General features: G+C 36.5%; 1 non-coding gene and 1 pseudogene across 1 annotated transcript; both read right to left on the bottom strand.

The window, feature by feature from the left end:
- Window positions 1-18,783: 18,783 nt before the first annotated feature.
- Window positions 18,784-18,857, bottom strand: TRNAH-AUG (transfer RNA histidin (anticodon AUG)). Its single transcript has one exon. It is a non-coding gene; the product is annotated as a tRNA-His (tRNA).
- A 552-nt stretch (window positions 18,858-19,409) lies between these two features.
- LOC149158644 (25S ribosomal RNA) overlaps window positions 19,410-20,000 on the bottom strand; it is a 2,892-nt pseudogene continuing 2,301 nt past the window's right edge.

The following is a 20,000-nucleotide window of genomic DNA, read 5'->3' as shown; positions in this document are numbered from 1 at the left end:
TTCTTCATCCTGCTACTATAGGATCAGTATATAGTTTACTTGATCTTTGTCAATTTTGAACATATTAGAGGTATTATGGATACCTAGTAATTTCAAATTACCAGTCTTCAAAAGAAGTGGAAAAAACGGAGGAGAAGTAAGTGAACATGATCCATTGTCCTATGAATATATAAGCTACTCTGGTATTGAAATTTGATGGAGATTTGGAAAGTGGACCTTTCCTATCCAAAATTAATCGATCTTATTTAGTTGATCGAACTCCCTATTTGGTTGTTGATTGAATGTTTCGTTGGATCAATTTTTATGATCCCTTCTCCCTTCCCTGGACAGAAAGAGATATAGATCCTAAAGTAAGTCCATTCTGAGCTGAATTACGGACAACGTATTTTCTCTGTTTAGACGAAATTGATACACAAATAAATATGTGATTCTGTTATGATGTACTAAATATTTTCATATGAATGTACCGTATGGTGATTACACCGGTGAGAAACGGATTGAAATTAAGATGTGAAAAGAGAAAACAAAAGGGAAAAAAAGGGTTTAACTTTTGGATTACAATGGTTCAATATATAACTTCTTGCTATAGAAGGAGAAGAACTTTGGAGTCATTTCATTTAGCTCTATGAGTTATGAAAAAATCGACTCGTTCCTACCCATAGAGTCATTCGTATCGGACCACGATGTAGTATACATAGAGATGGATGAGAGAGAATAGAAATACTCCTTTTCATTTTGTTGCATTGCAGAAGGTTCAAGACGAGAATGAATAAAAAATATTGAATGGAATATATATTGTGAATAGAATCTGGTCAATGGAAGGCAGAAAGCGCACTTCCCTCCCCTTAAATTGTTCCATCGATCTTATTCAATAGGTGATTCGAGGATCAGATAGGAACTCTGAAAACATAGGATCGAGCGATCATGCATTTACCTATATTGAATCGGTTCGGTCCAGTTTCAAATATTTGTTCCAACAACGAATCTTCGGAACCCTATATTTTTTTTTAAAGGATGATGGATGAAAAATTGTCCCCAATTCATTGTATACCTTTTTATCATATAGGGTGCTCGGAAATGGTCAAAATAGTGAAATGGGAGGATTGCTATGACTATAGCCCTTGGAAAGTCTTCTAAAGAAGAAAAAAACTTTATTTGATACTATGGATGACTGCTTATGCAGAGACCGTTTCGTTTTTGTGGGTTGGTCCGGTCTATTGCTCTTTCCTTGTGCCTATTTTGCCTTAGGTGGATGGTTCACAGGTACAACCTTTGTGACTTCATGGTATACTCACGGATTGGCCAGTTCCTATCTGGAAGGTTGTAATTTACTAACTACCACAGTTTCTACCCCTGCTAATAGTTTAGCACATTCTTTGCTGCTATTATGGGGTCTTGAAGCACAAGGAGATTTGACTCGTTGGTGTCAATTAGGTGGTGTATGGACCTTCGTTGCTCTTCACGATGCTTTCGGTCTAATAGGTTTCATGTTACGTCAATTTGAACTTGCTCGATCTGTACAATTGTGACCTTATAATGCAATTGCATTCTCTTCTCCAATTGCTTTCTTTCTTTCTGTATTTTTGATCTATCCATTGGGACAGTCCAGTTGGTTTTTCGCATCTAGTTTTGGTGTAGCAGCTATTTTCCGTTTTATCCTCTTCTTTCAAGGTTTTCATAATTGGACCTTGAATCCATTTCATATGATGGGAGTTGCCGGAGTATTGGGTGCTGCTCTTCTATGCGCTATTCATGGTGCTACCATGGAAAATACTTTAATTGAAGATGGTGATGGTGCAAATACGTTCCATGCTTTTAACCTGACTCAAGCCGAAGAAACTTATTCCATGGTCACTGCTAACCGCTTCTGGTCCCAGATTTTTGGGGTTGCTTTTTCCAATAAACGTTGGTTACATTTCTTCATGTTATTTGTGCCAGTGACCAGTTCTTATGTGGGTCGGTGACCTTTGATAGGGGATCAAAGCAAGATCGATGACTAACTCTCAACTCTCAGACAAGTTGTATGGCTTATTATCAAATATGTGATAAATATGAAGTATTTTGTATTTCTCCCGGAGAAATATCCCGATCCCATCTTCCCTCCATTCTTTTGAACGTGAAAGAAGAATCTTTCTTCTTTCGTATCGATCCTTTGTCTATTCACTCATGGGCGATAATTATTGTTTTTCCCTGTTAGGTTTTAGTTTTCAACTAACACAGTTTTGCAGATTGGTTCGGTAGATCCCACGTTATTCAAGTTGTAACGAACGGGCCATAACCATTAAAATGGTTCGGTGTAAATGGAATAGATCGAGATCTATCTCGATATTTATTGTATGTTTTATCTTGATACTAAGATCTTGTCCATCTGAACAACTTTGGGTAGGGTATTTGATCGGAGAGTCGTTGTTTAAAATGATGAAGGTTGTGGCTGTGTCGACAAGTTCGACCCTATTCGCTTATCATATATTCAAATTCGATGAATCTAGACCATTTGAACTTGTATCCTTCCTTCTCGTATTAGAAGATATAGGGTTTTCCAATCTGGAAAATTTTGTTATCTTACATGCACGGTTAGGATACAATCAAGTTCTTTTTTATATTATTATGCAGGTTATGGGACAAAGATACAAATTTAAAGGCTCATCTACTGACGGAGATAGTGAACATTTGATGAATCAAATAAATTTGATTGTTGTCTTTCAGTTAATTCGTTTGAAAGTTTAGGTCAAGAGAACAGAATTGGTAGGCGTCAATCGATCCATGGAATGTATCAAATCTTTCACATATAAGTTTGTTATGAGATGAGCCCACTCATCTCACAATGATATAAAATCATTTCGGACAGATCTATTGCCGAGTAGAGATCTATTTTTAACGGGGCAGAAAGCAGCTTCTTTTGGGTCACTGTCCACATAATTTCTGGACAAGGGGTAATAGTTTCTTTCTTTCATCCCAACCCAACAAACTTCTTTATTCTATTGTTTGTTCCAGAATGCATTCCATGAAATATGTGTATTCTATAAAATAGTGGGGTAGATTAAAGCATACGTTGGTCGAGATGTAGATCTAATATGCATAGCCGGTAGATTGCATTTTTGTGATATGTTACCAGAACGAAACTAGAGGCAAGGAAGAGTGCTTGTCCCAATATGAAAATCTTGGGTCTCAAAAACCATGTGATGATCTTAGGTGAAGAAAGAGAACGAACCAAAGGTTCGCCTTTAGCTAGGATGGATCAACTCCAGAGAATTTCTCTACCCAGGTATTCAGAATATCTGTCGTACTTGCCACTTCTATGGTTCAAAAATAGGCTCGATTTACCGCACATAACTTATTGTAGAGAATCCTAGTTGATCAAGATATTCGCCCCGATATTTAGCAAAGGGATAAATACATCCGAGATTTTCGATTGAACGGAAATTTTGTTCAACCCCAATGGAATGCGTTGCGTTTGGATGGAGCTAAAAGTCACATGTCCGATCGATACTATGACTGCTCTATGGATTGCTTGGAACATATGATATTCGAGAGAACTCTCGAATTTTTCAAAGAACTAGCGATAAAAAATAAATAAAAATAGTTTATGGATTGCTTGGAACATATGATATTCGAGAGAATTCTCGAATTTTTCGAAGAACTAGCAATAAAAAATAAATAAAAATAGTTTATAGGTTTGATCATCTAGTATCGGATCAATCTCGATCGATCCAAAATACTAATATGCCTGCTCTGGTCCAATGTTCCCATCCATCGATCTCGATAAGGACATGAGATTGATATGATCTGAAAGACTTTTCAAGGCCAAGTCAGAGGGACGAACTATGAGGGGATATATATAAATAGTATCACTTAGTGGAATGTATAGGGCTATACGGGCTCGAACCATAGACCTTCTCAGTAGAACAGATCAAAGTTCTTATTATCAAAATAATTTGAACTGTTCCAATAACCCAACATGCATTTTATCGCATTGGGCTCTTTCATTAACTGATGGAAAGATCGGTTAGTCTGCCATTCTCCTCTTTCCGGTAAGATACTAATATGGCTCCGCGTGCTCCAAATTCTTACCCTTCAGAAGCAATCCCAAAGTTATTCAAAAGGTTTCTTTGACGTAGGTCTGCCTTGCTCGGGCATAGATTGACTCAAATAGAGTCTCTTCTATCGCTCCAAAAGTAAAATATGACACTTCATACACCTAAAAGTTCATAGAGTGAAAAGAATCTATTTTGAGGTCCCCATATTATACTCATTGTGCCTGGCATTGAACAGAGCTGGGATTGACCATATCAATTAGATCCGTAATTCGAATCAGTTCGAACTTAATCTTTGTCATGCTATTGTTCCCCAGAGAAACAAATTTATAGAGTAAGACTATTTCACATAGAATCTATTTCATGGATCCGACGAATCGATAAACTCTCCCAAAAACCATTGGCGCACGTGTAAACGAGGTGCTATACCTTGCTGAGCTATAACCCTTCCTTTCCAGTCTTGGTGATACACTACTATACTAACAAAATGGATCACTTTATGTCAAGGTAGATATTTCATGATCCAATACTATTATCCAATACGTTCCAATAAGTTCGATCTGTGCCAAGTGCTATGTTAACTCTTGGTTTTGCTACTTTAGGTCTTCCGGAGGAAATGCAGCGATTCGCAATGTTAGTACCCGCGCTACATTCTCATTAGTCAATGATGCATGTAAGTATGATAGTGTTTAGCTATGAAACCCTTTTATGTGGATCCCTAGCATCAATAGCTCTTCTAGTGATTATGTCCAGAGTAAACAGACAGGTTATTTTTGGTGCGATGGACAATTTATTTTCCCGAGCCATTCTTCCCAATGAAAATTTTTATTCACATGAAAAGCAAAAAAGTGATTTGCAATACACTGTTTATTTTTCATCAACGAATTATCGTAAATGTCAATTGATTAAAAAATTAGGTCATTGGAGTTATCGTGCGATTGGTCTCGGTTTTTCTCTTTCAACCATAGGTACTCTTTTTGGAGCAATATGGGCTAATGAAGCATGGGGATCTTATTGGAGCTGGGATCCAAAAGAGACTTGGGCATTAATTACTTGGACCATATTCACAATCTATCTGCATACTAGAATGAATAAGGGTTGGTAGGGTGAGGAACCGGCAATTGTGGCTTCTTTAGGATTTTTTATAGTTTGGATTCGTTATTTGGGGGTCAATCTATTAGGAATAGGGTTACACAGCTATGGATGGTTGGAACCATAAATGGACCGAATTCTTGGAAGGAAGAGGAAAGATAGATTTGATCCAGTTCTTTTATGTGATTGATAAGTGACATCAGTAACTGGTACAAGTTATTTCAAGTAGTGATTATAGAATGATGGAATCACTACTTGAAATAACTTGAACTATATTAGATTCAAATAAAAGAAAGACGAATCCTTCATTTGCTCCATTCCATTAAAATTTAAAAAGATAAGAAATAAAATTGAATAGAGAGATAACTGGATCAGGCACGATAAGCACCAATACCTACATATTATGAGTAGAAAGAGACATATCAGGATGAAAATATCTCTTGGTCCAGAATCTGTTAAATGAAATTTCGTCACATTTTCAACTTATATAGAATATTCAATGTAACATAGACAACAAGTGGATGGGAGTTCATATTGTTCCAATTTCCGCTATTGCAATAACAATGATTCAATTTGAAAGGTCGAAGAATATTCAGTCATTTTTTTTATCGGGAAGAGAATCTCATAGATTCTACCACAAAACCGCTGATTTCTGGCAATGCAAGAGAAGCCATTTCAAAACTACTAGGCATAGTTGGTATAGACCTACCATTTCTTTCATCAAGAAGAAGAGTACGTATCCTATCGTCACTTGTTCCCGCTAAGAAGAAAAATGTTGCATCAATTGATTCATGAAAGATCATTTTCAAATGGATCCATTGAGACCTGTATCTGCCGTGGAACCGATAATTACAAAACCATATGGGATAGTGAATACTATCCTCCTTTTCCAATTCTGTTGACCAGAGAAGTTGGAGCTGCATAGACGATTTGAACCATTCCTATCATTACCAACCACAACGAAAAGAAATATAAAATGAGATGAGGTAGCAATTCCATGTTTGAATTAACCCATTCCCTTTTTTCAATGGAACTCTGGCTACTAAAGCATACATGTATTATAATAATGCACTTACCCATGTAGGGTAACTGGGTATGTGAAAAAATTGGCGATTTCATTGTATAAGCAATGAAGAACCCTAAATAGAATACTATTTCTTATCCAATATTCCTGAACCTAATGTTGGTCTATCAGATCTCTAGACACCTATACTTAAAGCTCCGATTAGCGGAAAGATATAATTACTCGCAGTGTATTGTGGCCAAATAGAAACGTCTTCCCCCCCTCCCTCTGTACGGATAGAAGTGGGTGAACGAAAATTTATTCCAGTTCTCGCATAGGAAATAAAGGTATAATATACCAAGGATAATTGGCTACTGCATATTTCTAACATCAGTAAATGCAACAATCGAGGATTTTGAGTAATTGGCCAAGCAACTGAAATGGCCAAAGTGGTAATAAATCCTGTCAAATAGGTCCGATGGAAAATCCGTCAATTCCCATTCTCCAATGAAAATCAATAAGTCCAGTTATACTCTTTATTCTTTCAATTGGATCAATAATTTATAAAATTGGAAATGGTAATGGACAGAATTTATATATAATGAAAAGGAGTTAGAGTAAACAAATACCTAGAGTATACCATCGAATCAGATCATTCCCTCCTTCTATGGGTGGGAAATAATGGGACTAAGGAACCCCAGATATAGGCAAACCAACAATTATAGTTGAGTGAGCCAAGGTAATTCGCTCATTATAGAAGATACTTTGCATCTCCACTGATAAAAAGCCATACTTGATCCAAGATCTCAAGTATGGGTTTTTATCAGTGGATAAAAAAAATATTAATATGAAATGGATTTAACCTTTTTTATTGTGCATATTGATCAGTAAGCTAGACCCATACTGTGCGTTGTCTCATGCAATAAATAAACACGTACACTCAAGAAATCTGTTGGACAAGCGGATTCACACCGCTTACAACCTGCGCAGCCTTCTGTTCTTGGAGCAGAAGCAATTTGCTTAGCTTTACATCCTTCCCAAGATATCATTTCCAATACATCTGTGGGATAAGCTCGTACGCATTGGGTACAACCAATACATGTATCATAAATTTTGACCGAATGTGCCATTGGATCTCCATTAGTTAGTAAAAAGTTTTAATTTGATAAGATCATATATAGCCAAATCTTCTAATATATGCCCAATAAAGATGGCTAATAACGGGATATTATGAATATAAAATGAATCAATAATTGTAATCTCCATTATATTTGGAACCGATCTGTACTTTTTGGATCATTTCGATCCCCCCAGATCACCCCGAATATGGTCCAATCATGACAGGTAATTTTCCTAATGATTTTTATATGGATCAATCATGTTTTTGATCGACCGTAATACTATGGAGATTTTGATAAATTCTGGTCATATAGAATAGATATATCTTCTGAGATATACCTTATTTTTTGATAAGGTATAGATATACCGATATACGATACTTCATCACCATTTCGACAAATGAAATTGATCGATACGAATTGATTATATGATACGATGTCAGTAGCTGATAAAATAGTTATTTCAGCGTCTACAATAGCTATAACAAAGATCGATAAGATGCCCCTGGCCAGCTATATTTTAAGATAATCTGAATATGCTACTGAATTTGAATCGACGGTATGCAGTATTGGCGACGCATAAGTGCTCTAACCATGTTTCGACTCGTAATACCAATAGATAATGAAGAAAGCACCTCGAACTCGAATAAGTGTATGCTCGAGCATAATAGATCAACCCCTTATACCTTTATCTTCTCAGATACAAAAGTTATATTTAGTTTGTTATTTTCCATTATCTAATGATCTTCTATTATAAGATCAGGAATAGAATTATACTTCTCATCATACTTATTAGATGAAAAAGATATCCAGGTGGATTCATTATGTGCGCGAGAATTTCCAGTATTTTGACTCATGATCGCATTCACTAAAAAAAAAAAGTGACCTTATCCACATACCTAATCAGATTGAAATATTTGTATTTCAATGGATCTGGGAATTACATGAACTGGTCTATAATTCCATTGGTTGATAATAGACTCTGATCAATAATACATGTGACATTCTTAATCAAATTATAAATATCCTGATCCTTATTTATGATCCATCCAGAAAAAGGTATGGTCTCGACCCATCAGTCGTCTCTGATCGAATCCAAACTGAATCTGAAGAATTGGTAGAAATTCTTTAATCGGTCAGAATGTTCGTCCATAGTTCCTTCGGACAGACAAGTTAAACTTTGAATTGTTTTAATTCTCGAATCTTCGATCACCGATATTGGTAAACGTCCCGGAGCAATATAATCATAATTTCATTCATGACGATCATACATAGGTCGGGAGTTCATATTCTTCAATCATAAAAAGAAAATTTGATGAACAATACTCAACACAATTTCCACGAAAGATGCAAATTCCAGAATAAATACTATAAATTACCAATCGTTCGTTTTTCCAATCAACAACGGGTGGATTAATCAGGCATAAACGCATACTCCACAAGCAATACTTTGAAAGAATCCGAAGTGTATTCATCCACGAAATCGAGGATGGGAGATCCATTTTTTATAGGGAGATTTAATAGTCATAGGTAAACGATTCATGTGATATAATGATTATGCATCATTCGCATACCTGTAGCAGAAATAGATCATATATCATGTCCCTATCTCCAAAAATAGAAGAGAATTGAGTTTTTGGAAAATATAAGAATAAAAAGTTTGAGCATCGATATTCGCCATGAAAAAGACCAGGCTATAAAAAAAAGCTATACGACCCAACTTTAGCATAATCACTCTGCTATAGCTAGCCCTTTGGGATACATATTTCCTGATCGATCTTTTCAGCGCATTTACCTTTATTTCCTCTGCAGACATAGTAGCACAATAATCCCATTACATTACATAGGGGAGATATTGTTCAGTTCTAAGACCTTTGCTTCCTACCCCCTATGTAAATAATTTGATAGAGGTTCACAACCAATAAAATCTTTACCATCTAGCAATAAGTCAAAGAACAACGTGTATCGATGGATAATGAGGACCCATACTTACCATCAGGGGGTCTTTCAGCAAGCATGATCATTTGTAACCCCTCTTCGATTCGTTTTCTAAATGAGAAAAATAAAAAGAAAAAAGAATGACCGGATCCTGGATCTCTAAAAATTGGATTGGAATTGAAAACTTCGAAATTAATGGGTTTTTAGCCCACGGATACCCAATTGACCAATTAAATCATCGTAACAAAGTTTATCCCTCTTGGATAGATAAACCAGAAGTTGCTTACATTTGCTCAAAATTTTCCACAAACCCCTTTGGGATGAATAGTCTCTTCCGTGCAATTGCAGATGCTGGGTAAGTCTTAGGACCCGATTGGTTAAATAAAATACTTGAGATTCAACAGATCCTCTCTGTTTATCGGGAATCAAAGATGAACTAATGGACAAATTATTGATCATAAAAAAAACAAAAATTTTTCCAGGGCTTAATTTTTTTCGAGTCAGAAAAAAGAATTAGATCCATTCTTTCATTTTGATGGTTCATATAATAATTCTGATTTGTTCCATCCGACCATTTAAGAAAAAATGGTCGGATTCTTCCTATCTTCTTGGAGGAACATCTGGTTTTAACCTATGGCAAAATATGATACGAGATGTAGAGTATTTTCACATTGATGAAACAGAACGAACATATTGGTTCAATTTTTGCCATATCCTGAAACTCCATTGAGTCAATCCATTCTTTTTCTTACGAAAATGGAATTGAAGCAAAAAAATTATCAATTGGCAGTTAGGGGATACATACGTATTCTCAACATCACGGATCGACTCCCATCATTTGTATTGAACCAATATCTATTCATGCAAGTAATATCCTCTAATCGATAACTAGGCCAAAGAAAACGTTTAATTATTTGTGTTGTGTCTACGCTAAGATGTTGGTCTCTTCCCATGAGTTCTTCATCATTTTGTATGTCTTTTCCATTGGAAAATCCTACATGATCGTTCTCCAAATCAAACTGATTCAAGATTTGAAATTCTCTACGAAGTTTTGGAAGCAAAATATCTTCTAAATTGAGGGAACTAAAAATCTTTTTTTCATCCCCCAGAATTTTCCCGCGTTGCACAGATCCATCATAAAAATCTCCATCTATCCATTCTATGGCTCTTTTTTTAAACTTCAATGAAATACTTACGATTTTATACATCAGGAATTGGTCATCCACTATGCTTTATAAACGATATGGTTGGAAGACCATTATTTTTCTATCTTCCCCTATTTCATTTTCATTGCGTACCTTTCCCCAAACATTCCTCTGAAGAGCAAGTTCTTTCGATATTTTATTTGCACTGCTATTCTTCTGAATAGCAATGCAAAAGGCCATTAGACTCAGGTCAATATTCCCCTCTTGGATCCGAAGATATGTTCCCGAATCCTTCATTCCGGACATAACCCTGCAAATATTCGCCAGATAGAAGAAACATTTTTTCCCTAGAACGTCTACTAATTTGCATTGAAAAAGACCTTTATTAGTTTTTTTCTTTCCATCAGTTTGTTGATCTTCTATTTGACCATCTTCTACTTGACCATCTTGATCTTGACCATATTGATCTTCTACTTGACCATCTTGATGTTCTACTTGACCATTTTTATCTTGACCATCTTCTACTTGTTTGTTCTTAACATTTGATCTAATACCTATTATTTGTTCTAGAACATTTGTTGTTTCCTTCCGTTCTTCTTCCTCTATCTTTTTCCGATCTCGTTCTTCCCATAAAAGTGAATTTCCTGGTATGAATTTTAATTTAGTTTCATAATATATGTTCTTTATTCCCGAAAGTTTCAGGAATAACTAGAAATTGAGATCTAATTGGGATATTCTCTTCTCAATTTTCGGAGAATCCATAATGCCAACATTTTCTCTTTGCGTCTTGTCAATCCCCTGCTGATTCGTAATAAGATTAGTCTTTTTCTTTTGCCTATCAATACTTGTTGTATGATCGTAATCACAACAACGTATAGCATCGTAAATATCAACAGTAGAACGAGAACCATTCATGATATTGAAATTGGTACCCTTCCAATCCTCCTCGATAATATCATTAATAAACTTTTCCTTGAGAATTCCTTCACGATCGGTAATATCTCGCTCATCTGGTATAGCAGGTTGTACTGGTGGTCCGGGAATATCTGTCAAATTGAGAATATCCGAATCTTTTGTAGAATTGAGATAACTATATGGCAAGAGATCGTATCTATAACGTTTGTTCATTTTCCGAAGTAGTCCCAAAAAAGGTTCCATCACAGTCGAAAATATAGAATCTTCTTGTTGTTCATAAGGAACGAATCGTTCTTCATAACACGTACATTGCTTATTTACTATATTTCTACATTTATTTGGGTTTATCCTAGACCATATCTGTGGGGATAAATTGTACCGGTCAAAACATCTCAACCATTGTTTCCAGTCATTCTCTTTCAGATCTTGTGGTTTTTCATGATCCAATATTCTTTGTATATCTAATGCCCTTATCTGCCATATCTTGTGAAATATATATGCTTGGGACATTGAGAACATGTTTCGATCAGGACGAATTTCAAAATCTTGTATTTTTTCGTTGATTGAATAGTAGTTGGTAATTTTACCTCTATTGATTCTTGAAATATCTTTATTGATAATGAATATTCATCTGTAAATTGTTGTTATATTCCTCGTGGATCGAATCCAAGCGGATTGAATCCAAAATTTGATATTTGATGCAATGAAATTAATAAAACTTGGTAAGAGATCTCGGTCCTTTCTTTTGATAAAAAATTTCATTGAATAGAACCTTTTTCAGATTAATTGTACACTTTTATTTCGAAATAAAATAGGTATTCACCGAATATGAACCAATCATTTTTTTAATGTTGATCCCAATATGTAAAACTTCCCTTCGATCTGGTATGAATCTCTGAATCCACCAGAGACATTCCAGTTATAGGAGAGCTATTTATGATCGCGATAGATTCGATCTGCTCTTTCATTGTGGTCGTCCAATCATCTTGATCTTTCACTTTAATTGTTTGGGTTTCATATCCAAATTGATCATTAACTTCGGATGAATCATTTGCACTACCCATAGGGGTAGTCTCACTTAGTAATTTATTTTGTATCCGGTCATTAAGTTCACTCTTGTCTATATATCCAACTCATGGAACGCGTCTTATTATTGTAGCCCATCAATCGTCTCTTCACTTTTTTGAAGATGGGTTTTAAAAATTTGGAAAAAATTCCTAGCTTTGAGTTTGGATCACCGAAAGGTATGTTAGTTTCTAATCCAAAGGTCGTTAAATAACTCCAACGCAATCTTTTTGCAGATTGGGGTTTGGATCTATGCCAAGGCTTCAAACGAAAAGGAAATAGAAGCTTTATCTGCATACCTTGTGTTTCCCATTTGTCTGGGAATGTTGTTTCAGACAATTCGGTACCATCAGAAGCGCATATGACATGCATTTCTCTCCTCATTTCTTCCCAATCTTTGTAAAATTCGGGGACTTGAAATAATAAAATATGACCCATATTTTTGTCTATAATAAGTGATGGTAATATAATATTTTTTCTAATATTTGAGTGAGCCATTAATAATAAACCTCTGAAATAGTGCAATTCTGGCCACGTTAAACATAAGGACTCAGCAATTGTCTGCTGGGATAATGGATCTTCGACTCTCTGGATTTTTTCCCTAACTTCTTCCTCGATTTGTTCCTTATCCACTCTACAAGAATCAGACTTGTCATAATAATCTTTAGGATAAGCGCGCATTTCTTTTCTTTTCAAAAAGAAAAGGGAATGTACGTTCAGTTGTATCCTCTTCCATATCATAATTTTCCGTCTTTTAGCATGTATGGATCCTTGGATTAAGTTCCGACGATAATCTGCCTCGGCAGAATAACGGTTTTGAACTACTCCTATTCGTCTTTTCCCAATATCAAAGGTCATTGTATCTTTGATCTTTCTTGAGAGAATCCTATTCGATGATAATAGAACTGGGTCTACGTCATCATATTCACCTATCATCAAACCAGATGACCATCAAGGCACATGTTTCCGAATTTCTCTAATTTGGAGAGGTTCATTTAATAGTATTTCCCTGTAAAGGGCAATAAAATCTTTCTTTTCCATTGAATAACGCTTATTCCGAGGTATAACCGCGCGAGACATTCATAGTATTGTCCACTCATACTGCGCCAAACACTCGAAAAGGAAACACAAATTCTCGTAAATGAAAAGTATTCCTTCTTAAACATACAAAGAATCAATTCCATTCTTATGATACCTGTTGGCGAAGGTTTTATAAGATGATCAAATCGGGTGTAAACATAAACTAAAAGGTTTGTGTAGATCGGTCCATTACATCTAGCTACTTGTCGTGGGACATATATAATGGATGATCTCAAGGCTAATGCCAACCAATATGGTGGATTGATTTCTGGGATCTGGATCAGATCAGAGAAAATTTTCAATTTAAATCTATTTAAAGCATATTTGGGTTGAGGAGTTCCAGGATTAGAGGATATAGTGACCGGGACAAGCGAACGAATAGTATATGTAGGTAAGGGCTCCCAGGGTAGTGGAAAGCTTTCTTGTTCCAATTCCTGCCAAAGACAAGAGATATGGTACCCATACCCAAGTGGATCATTCGGGAATCCCCCTTTAGGGTCTTTCACAGATATCTCTATGAAATCCGAAAGATTCGAAATGATCGAATCGTTCACATTTGGGGGGACTCAAATTTGTTTATTGTTCCACGGAATGCCCTATTAAGGAATGGATCATACATTTTAGTAAAAGAATCCCCCTTAGAATTGGAGAATTTCACTCTCCTTTCTATAACATTTTCACCGGGAGATCCATGGCTTAGATCTTTCACTCGATCCGAAAATTGATTCCCTAAAGAATCTCTTTTTCTTTTCATGGTATGATTCTATCTATAATAAGGATCCTGAGATGAGCAAGAAGTATATAATAAATCTCTATATTCACCGAGCTTTTCCCCAAGGACCAATACACTAGGTAAAAACGTAAAAGAGATTCTTTTTTTTCCATCACTTGAGTATGCGCCAAAAAAATAGTGAGAGACTTCGGTACTCACAGGACCTAGGCAAGTAAATGGGCTATTTCCAATATATCGTATCGGTTGATAAACCCTATTATGATCAAAGCACATAATGGGCCATGGTTGCTGCCAGAAGAACTTTTCTTCTTTTATAAGTTCTTGAAGTTTTTGTGGATCTATAGCCACAAAAAGGTTTTTTCTAGCCATAGCCGCAGAGTGGTCATCTCTAGCCATAGTCACAGAGCGGCCATTGTTGTCTTCATAATTTTTACCTTTAAGAAAAGGTAATGGGGCTCTACGCAAATAGAATGAACAATAACAAAGAATAAGTAAACTAAAGGTTCGATTGATATAACGTCTTAATAAAGTATTATCGATAAGTGAATTACGATCTATACGGAAAGATACCCATTTTATAAAAATTGTTAATATAATATGACTGCCCAACCAACCACAAAGACCACTTCTCATAAAGGATATATTAGGGCTGCAACGAGAAAGAAATAGGTTCACCAGTCTTGTTAATATAGGATTTGCTAAAAGAATGGGATTCAACAATTGAAGAATTAGACCATCCATAAATAGACTTAGAGCTTTTGGATTGCTGATCGAATTCATGAGGTGCGGAGATTCAGAACTTGAAGGTTTGTCCATAATTTGGAAAAAACAAAAGAACATATATGGTACGACTAATAAAGTTATTGCATAAGGTTCCCACAGCGTTGCATAGATGTGCGAATAATACATGGACAAAAATCCTATTAATTGTCCCGTAATAGAACCACTTATGGCTATTATACCATAGCCAGGTTTTCCCAAAAGGAAGGATCTCGTGGAATAGATTTTAGAGGGACCAAAAGGCAATGTAGCAATAAATCCATAATATAGCCCAAATATGATGATCGGACCTGAAACTTCTACCCATGAGGATAATGGACCCAATAGTAGACCAAGTACTTTTATCATATTAAAACTCCCTTTGATCTCGATCAAAGAATTATTTTGATAAATTTATGATTTTATCATATATATTATTTCTAAGTATAGAAATAGTTTTTATATTATATAAAGAAATATTCGATTTAACATAATTGATTTATAAGAAATATTATATTATCTAGATATTGCATATGCTATTAATATATATTATCTGTTATCTTATTTAACAGGAGTACTGGTATATAACTCGTTGTTCTTTCGAACCAGGGTGGTCCGATCCAAGTTATCTAAATTTTCGTTACGTCGTAGAGGTCGGGTAACCAACTCGATTACATCTCTCGCATTGGCAAATCCATGAATCTGGGCAAAAGAAAATTCAACTGACCATTTAGTACCAATTCCTCTCGCCCCTAACGGGTTAGCATGAGCCATTCCGGTGATGGCTAAGTCGGGTTGTAGCTCGTGCATATGTCGTATCTGATTCGAATTGTCTGGTTTCTCTACAATTCGTGGTATGGGCATACACATTCTTATATATGTATTTTGTAATAGCGCTAATTTAGCAGCTTGATACCGTTTATCCATATATGGAATACCAATTTCATAAACGATCATACCACATCTGATTAAGAATCTAGCTATAGATATTTCTATTAGATTATCTCCCATGAAAAAGACAGATTTTCTGCGTACCAAATCAAGATAATCTTTTAAACTCTCCCATATCTGTTCCTCTCTTTCCTCCAGACTCTAGGCTTCAATACCAAATACAGGACAAATCCTTTCTATCCAAGCACACATTCTGTCCGGACCAATAGGAAAAGGAGCTACGATTAATTCGCATTTTTTTCGTCTTATCAAAGTTGTTGCTGTACGACTAAGAAATGGGTTAACCCCACAAACATAAACTCCATCACCTAGTGATCGAAGATCGGCATATCTCTGAGCGGGCAACCAACCTGATACCTTGTTGAATTGGCGTCTTAATTCTGTATCAAATTAAGAAACCAAATTCGAGGGTAAACACCAAAAAATAACTAAGGGAGGATGATTTGCATATTCCACCAAATTCTTTTCCTTCAGAAGAGGAAAAGGGAATAATTTTGTTTTAGTTTCTTTTGATTCACCAATGGGGAATTCCTGGTCTGGACAACGATGTGCCATTACAGCTAAGACAGTATCTTCCCCCAGAGTAAAAGCATAATCCAGTCGATTTGCTCTTGCCACTAGAATTGGTACTCCAATTTCATATTCCAATTTGGGTGCCATACCTTCCAAATCCATTTTTATTATTTCTATAGTACAGGTGCCTATCCATATGATGACGCTGGGGTCTCTATCTTTTCTTATCCGAATAGAAAGCGTTTTCAATTCCTCATAATCGTTCAAATGGGCTGATATATCTCCTTCTTCTAATTCTGCTATTGCATAGCAGGGTTCTGCAAAAATCATAACTCCAAATGCATTTTGGAGAAAATAACCACATGTTTTTGTGCCCACTACCAAAAAGAAACTGTCTTCAATCTTTTGATACAACCAGGATACATAGCTAATAGGACAAAAGCTATGATAATTGCCCATTTCACATTCAAGCGTTATAGTTTCAACAATTTTTGTCGACATAATAGGGAGGGAATAAAAGGCTAAGGATAAATAAGGAAAAGAAATAATGAATAAAAATACTAGTAACACAAAAGAATGATAACAAGAAATAATAAAGTTGCCAACAAATTGACAACAAATTGTGGAGAAGTGGAGAAATTGTTGATTCTAAATCCTCGTAAACCCAAGTAAATTTTCCTTATTATTTTTTTTCTGTTCCCCACCACCAATGGGATTTAGATAAAGATCAGAGAGTAAACTGAATAATTCCCGATATGGAATCTCTTTTTGGACAATACCTTCTGGTTGGGACAATATTTGATCTGCTATGCCTAGATAATAATTACAAACATAGTTAAGGGATGGTTCAGATCCAACCATTTCAAATAAGGTTTTACCCTTTACTCTAGAAACTTGGATATCCTCAATAATAGGTAATACTTCTATTATGGGCATTGGACAGGCTTCTACATATTTATTTATAAGATCTCTTCTAGATGTACAATTTCCCACCAAGTCTGCTAATCGGAGTGGATGTGTACGATATTTTTCCCTTATAGAGGCAGTAATACAATTAGCTGCAAATAATGCATCGAATCCATTATCTGTAATAATAACACAATAATATGCATAGTTCAATGGAGCGGAGAAACCTCCACAGACCATGTCACCTAATACATCGAATAATATAATATCATATTCGTAAAATGCATTTAATTCTTTTAACAACTTGATAGTTTCTCCCACCAAATATCCTCCACACTCGGCTCCTGCGGGTGGACCCCCTGCTTCCACACAATCCACCCCTCCATAACCCTTCTGAATTACATCTTTGGGCCAAATATCCTCATAATGATAATCCTTAGATTGTAAAGTATCTATAATTGTAGGTATTAGAAATCCTGTAAGAGTAAAAGTGCTATCGTGTTTGGGATCACACCCAATCTGTAACACTTTTTGACCACATCTCGCTAGAGCGACTGAGATATTACAACTAGTTGTTGATTTACCGATTCCGCCTTTCCCGTAAACTGCTATTTTCACCGCCAATCCTCCTTTATCTAAATCTCAAAGTTATCTCTTTATTTCAAGGTTCTATATAATCGAATTATTCTTTTTTTAAGTAATACCTAATATTGAATGGTAGCAATAATTATAGATCCTATTGTATTTATAGGTCAATACCTCTAGGGTGGGTTGTCCAAGAGTTGATAAAAAACCTTATTGAGTTTCTTGTTTATACACTGATGATCATGGGTCGGTCCAAAGAACAAGAATCTTGCCCGTATATGGGAACCCTCCGTTGTTCCTCAGTAGCTTAGTGGTAGAGCGGTCAGTTGTTAACTAATTGGTCGTAGGTTCGAATCCTACTTGGGGAGATCCGTTTTATTCAAAATAAAGCTCGTTTTTACCATTAGGTGTAAGTCAAACGTTACATGTCCTTATTCATAATATATGAATGCACAATCGCCACAGGATCAAGATAGGATCCCGGTCCTACGGGAAAGGCAAAATAGAAACAAATGTCTCATCGAAATACTGAAAAGTTCGAAGAAAAAAATCCATTGTTCTCCTGATGTGATGACATTTTGAGAGCTGAAGGTGAAGAGGCCTCTATTTGCTTGACCCGTTACTAGTCACTCGATCCGTTACCAACTGTTAGAACTATAAGTTCATTCCCTGGAAGTCAGAATTGCATCCCTGCATGCTGTCAATCTATTTTCCCTCATATTTTCCCTCGGATTTAGAAGAATCTTTCGTTCTATAACCCTAATCTAAATCTAATAATGAGGAAGATTTATAGGAGTTCAGAAAAAAATATGCTGGTTACTCTCAGACGTACCGGGTATCATTTTCGATAAATGACCCTTTGTGAAGACTAAGTTCAATAGCTTTGCGCTATCCCAATCATAATCTCCCTACCTCCGAAAGGCCTCCCTTTTGTCCCCTTTCGGGGTGGGTGAGGAGGGATTCGAACCCCCGACACCGTGGTTCATAGCCACGTGCTCTAATCCTCTGAGCTACACGCCCCGTCTCCACTGGATTCGTTCCCAGGAGTCCCTCCCAAAAGGAAGGGATTCCTCTCTTCGGGGTAAGAGGATGCAGAAGCAAATTTATCGCATCCGCTATAAGTGAGCGCATGTATTGCGTTTCAAATAAAAGTAAAGTGTGGAGTGGGATAGAAAATATGTAAGAAATGGGTTTCAAAGAAGACGACCTTCTAATGAGAAGAGGCATTAAGTTTTTTATCATCCTGGCACCGAGCTATTTTCCCGCAGGGCTTCCCCTACAGTATCGTCACCGCAGTAGAGTTTAACCACCAAGTTCGGGATGGGTTGGTGTGGTTCCTCTACGCCTAGGACACCAGAATTTCAAACCATGAACTGGAAAGGGCATAAATGTGAGAAAGGCATATTGGCTAATGATTGTGAGGCCCCAATTCTGAAAAGGATTAGGACTAGGTAGAGAACCCTCCTCTGCACTCCTATCCAATGGAGAGGGAGGGAAAAGCATTTGGTTTCATAGTTTCATGTTGTCAAACAATTGAACAAAGAAAAGAATAGATGGATAGTACCCGATCAGATCGATCGGGTCATGTAGGAACAAGGTTCAAATCTCTCGGTCTGTAAGGATGCCTCAGCTACATACATCACTGCACTTCCACTTGACACTTATCATAATTATAAAAGGCTCGTCTCACCGTGACCTTATCTTGGATTCTCAATACTTTTGTCGCTCCATCCCCTGCAAGGACAGAAAACCCGTCGTTGTCCCAGCCGTGTTCATGACTAGGGTCTCTCAGGGAAGTAAGAATAGGAGAGCACTCATCTTGGGGTGGGCTTTCTACTTATATGCTTTCAGTAGTTATCCACTCCGCACTTGGCTACCCAGCGTCTACCGTGGGAAAGATAACTGGTACACCAGAGGTGTGTCCTTCCCGGTCCTCTCGTACTAGGGAAAGGTCCTCTCAATGCTCTAATGCCCGCACCGGATATGGACCGAACTATCTCACGACGTTCTGAACCCAGTTCACATACCGCTTCAATGGGCGAACAACCCAACCCTTGGAACGTACTACCGCCCCAGGTGGCGAAGAGCCGACATCGAGGTGCCAAACCTTCCCGTCGATGTGAAATCTTGGGGAAGATCAGCCTATTATCCCTAGAGTAACTT

Source organism: Pinus tabuliformis, chromosome 5_2 (genome assembly GCF_031772625.1).
Source record: "Pinus tabuliformis cultivar Carrire ecotype Pingquan chromosome 5_2, CPIR1, whole genome shotgun sequence".
NCBI classification, from domain to species: domain Eukaryota; kingdom Viridiplantae; phylum Streptophyta; class Pinopsida; order Pinales; family Pinaceae; genus Pinus; species Pinus tabuliformis.
This window is presented reverse-complemented; position numbering and strand designations above follow the sequence as displayed.